General features: G+C 29.2%; 1 protein-coding gene across 1 annotated transcript in view; it reads left to right on the top strand.

Annotated features, from left to right (window-relative positions):
- LOC123005822 overlaps positions 1-4,383 on the top strand; it is a 57,997-nt gene that overhangs the window by 17,218 nt on the left and 36,396 nt on the right. The gene's annotated exons all lie outside the window — the stretch shown is intronic.

The raw sequence follows: 4,383 nt of genomic DNA, 5'->3' as shown, positions 1-4,383 counted from the left end.
TACCAAGTGCAAACACAGCAGTTGTGTGTTTCTAATTCCTATCCTTGCATGTGGAAACCTCATCCAACAATAAAATTTTATAAAACGATTCTCTAGGTGTCTAGCCTTTTTTCCTCGATCAACACCTAGAAATCCCCAAAACAAGGCTTTGTGTTTTATTTTTCGGCAAGAAACTAATTCATCGAATCGGAGAAAAGTCACGGCCTGGGAACAATTCCTAGTTTCTTGTCGTGGCTTACGTTCTAGCGTGAAGGTCAGAGATGAGCTAGGTCAGGGGTGCAGCGTAAACCTAGGGGTGATGGCGGTGGTGGGTATTGATCGCCAGCAGCTGTGTGGGCTGCAGAAGTCGTCTGCTGCATATCCAGTCTAGTCTATCGCAGGAATTTTTATTGTGTTTCCCCCAACAAGAAGTCTTTTAATGTCTGAATTAGGGGGGCTTGTGAGAGGGAGGAATAATTGGAATCCTGCATTTTTTTTGTTTGTTGTTAGGGTCACGATATTTTACGTGACGGCGAACCATTTGTGTAATTGGTGCATTGAGTGATTATGTGACAAAATAATTAAACTACTTCAAAAGGAAATGTTAAAACAATTTCAGTCTTGGGTTAAAAAAAATGGACAAATAACTGTTTTTGGTTTATTTTTCTGTTACGGTTTTTCGATTCCGGTGCAGTCTCTAGTGTTAAATTTTACATTGTCACGTTTCTTGTCTTGTGGGAAACTAAATCAAGCCGTCATAGTTTAGATGTTACATGAATCGAATAAGTTAACGGAAGGAAAGTATAATTTTTGTTATTTCATAAAAAATGAAACTTGCAATTTAACAATTATTTATTTTATAGTTTGCGCATGTGAGCAAAAATGAACGTGTTACTAAATACCCACTTTATTCAGCAGGAAGGTGAACGTCACTGAAATGGTGGATGTAATTCAATTACAAATTAATCAATAGACGTGTCTGGAACGCAAAAACGTTTTTCAGAGATAAAATTATTTTTTAAATGCTTTGGTTTGCTAATTTAGGATTTGATAACTAAAAATAATCATTAATAAATAGAATTTTTTTATTGTTACTAATCCAGCAGTCTATTGATCCAATAAAATTAGTCAAGGTGCTTATGTAGAAAAAATTTTTTTTGTGCAAATTTGTTAAAAAGGATGTTACTTTACATTGATTTCCAAAAAGTAGAAATCAAAAAAACGAATGGATTAAGAGAATATTTGGTACCATCGGCAATACTCCCAAATTCCGTGATTTGTGAAAAACTCTTCCAAATAACGAGCTATTATAAAAACAAAAATTGTTACCAAATGCAGTTCCATCCTTGCTGTTGAATTTTAATAGAATTACTCGTTTTCAGATAATCTTTGATTTAAAAAATGTTCGAAATGCAATAAGTTTGGAAGAAAAAATTGTCTTACAAAATTCAAAATTTAGAAAAAAAGTTACAGGAAGCAAATATAAGATTTCAAAAGTCGATTAAGCTGTACGAAAATAAACTTGAAAAAAGAAAATGCAAAAAAATGACAATTACAGTAAAGGTCAACATTGTGTAGTGAAAATTGAGTCAGATGCAAAAGACTTGTTTTTATTTGAGCAAATTTATAATTATTCCCTAAAAAAACCCAAGATGGTCTGAAGTTACAGTACATTATTGTATTGCCTGGGGGTACACTTCCCCAAAAAATTATGAATTTGCAAGAACTCAGTTTTTAAAAGCTCCATCCAAAACAATGGGAAACTCTCAAGAGGTTTTCTCAAAGCAAAAAAATAATAGAGAACTAATTAATAGAGAATAGAATTAATCCTCGTGTTTTTTATTTGAAGTATTGAAGAAATAATAGAGGAATTGTAAATTTGTAAAGATTAAAAATAACTATCTAACTCAAATGTAAATATTTATTTTTTTAATAAATGAAATTGTATTTGCTTATAAAATGTTATAATTTTTGATTAGAAAAAATTACAATCAACAAAAAAAATATTATACAACCCATAAAACACGAAAGTAATAAATAATATACAAAAATTTATTAAAAGGTTTCAAACCAAAATATACAGATTCCATTGGAGCGTGGACTTGTGGCTCCCCCAACGGCCATTTTTTTTGACATTGCCTAGACTTTTTATTACTGTCAATCAACACAAACGACGCATTTTTCGATCAAATTTAATATCTACATCTACCACTATTGTTTTGTCAATATTCTGAATCAAATTTTAACATTTTGACCTATTTAGGGTTATATTTTTTATATTATTTTTGGTGCACGCTGTGTACATAAAAATTACTTAAATACTTATTAAAAAACAACTACTTTTAAACGTTACTATGTGATTATTTTTTCAGTAGCACAACACTATAATTAAGCAATTGATTTAATACCAATGATAGCATATAATTTACACTGGAAAATTAATTAAAATCTTTTAAATATGCAAATCGTGTATTTATAGGTAATAATTGCATGTCTCTTGAAATAAAACGAGACAGATTAGTATTTTTTGTTTCAACAGTTCAGTAATCATCAATTTAGTCCAAAAAATAATCCAAGTGTTTTACCCACATTTCATTTATTTTTGTTTCATGATTATAACTCAATTGACATTGTTCTTGATTGGTTCCCGGAGTTTCACCCTAAATTACTAGACTTCCTGTGTGAAAAACCCCAACTTGTTATATCTATCTATTCTTTTATTAGGGCTTTTTACATGCGAAATGACCATCCAACTAAATTGGCTGTCGTTTTATGCGTCGTATTTCCTCTCAAACTGCTTCAACACTAGTTTTCTTGCCAAATTATTCGTGATTCGTGTCTCTAGTTTCATTTATCATGAACTACAACCTTTAAATTCACCAAAACACATTTATTCTAATGAAGTTGATGACTCACTAATAAACACTACACCTACTAAAGACAATATTACAATAATCAAACACAGGCATGAGAATGTAGTTTCTTTTATGTTGAGTTTGTTTCCATCCCACAAGACAAACATTTTTTTCGTTCATAATCTCTGCAATTACTTTAATCAGAGAGATGCCAACGAATAGATAAAATAACAATGTTTCTTTTCTATTCTGTGTTGTGGATGCCAGGATACACAATTCAATTACCATTTAAATAACCCATAATTGGCTTAAAATGATGGCAAGTATTGTGTTACATCGATTTTAAAAATACAGGGGAGTTATTATTTTGACGACTTAACTATGCCCACCTACGTCTAAATAGAGAGGGAAGCGAAGACTTCAAATAGAAAAATTGTTTTTTAACTTCTCTTAAAGTAGCTTGAGTTATTACAATTATGGTGGTAGAGTATAGAAGTAAACGTCCTTTTAGTGTCAATAAACACGAAATAATTAGTTACATAAATATAAACAGAATATAATAAAAAGTCTGGAAACGATTTTATTCTGGCGAAACTATAAATTTTTTGGCAAATAAATTTATACGTCTACAATGGATATGAAAAGCCTATTCAAAAAAAAAGATTATTAATTAATTGTTTATACTTACGAGATAAACAAATATTTTTTTTTTAATGGAAATCTACCACAATTTTTTTTTAGACAAAAAAGTTTTGACAACAGATAAAGTTTAACACAAACTGTAACATTTTCAATAAATAAGAATAAGAAAATTAAAAAAAATCTACAAATCAGATTTGACGAAAAAATCGGTCTGTCTCAAAAACTGATCATTTTTTACAAAACCATGCAGTTTTTAAGAAAATTGGAAAAGTTTTGCACAAACTGGGTTTGACAAAAAAAAAACAAAAATTAGTCTGTGTCAAAAATTGATCAATTTTACCAAATTTGTCGACAAATTCGCCATTTCACGTTAAAAACACTTCTTTTCCTTTATTTTTCTGATGCAATTAAAAAAAAATTGGAAAAGAAACGCCCAAATTAAGTTTCACTTGGAAAAACCGATCAAAAATCTCAAAAACTAATCCAGGCATTTCAATTTTAGGCACAGATTTGTCGTTTTTGTGACATTTTGCATTAGAAACAGTTATTTTTCTTTGTTTTTTTGTGCAATTTTGAAGATAATTATTTTTATCCTCGTGTCATTTTACGTTAGGCACACTCTTTTTCATGATTTTCTTATGTAATTTTTAAGAAAATTGGAAAGGTTTTGTTCATATTAAGTTTGACAAAAAGATCCGTCTATTTCTCAAAAATGCAAAAAAAGAAGAAAATAAAATAAAAAAACTTAATAAAGTTATAGAAAGTTTTATACAAAGAGCTTTATCTTCTTGTTCTTACTTTATTTTATAAGGGGTGATTATTTTTTGTTTTTATTTTTTTGTGTTTAGGTTTCATATTAAGTATTTCCATGCTAATTATAATATTTAAAAAAATATACTTATATAAA

The sequence above is a fragment of the Tribolium madens genome, unplaced genomic scaffold (assembly GCF_015345945.1).
Source record: "Tribolium madens isolate multiple individuals breed KSU strain unplaced genomic scaffold, Tmad_KSU_1.1 Scaffold_11;HRSCAF=98;Tcas5.2_LG3b, whole genome shotgun sequence".
Lineage (NCBI taxonomy): Eukaryota > Metazoa > Arthropoda > Insecta > Coleoptera > Tenebrionidae > Tribolium > Tribolium madens.
The sequence above is the reverse complement of the archived record's forward strand: the minus strand, read 5'-3'. Positions and strand labels throughout refer to the sequence as shown.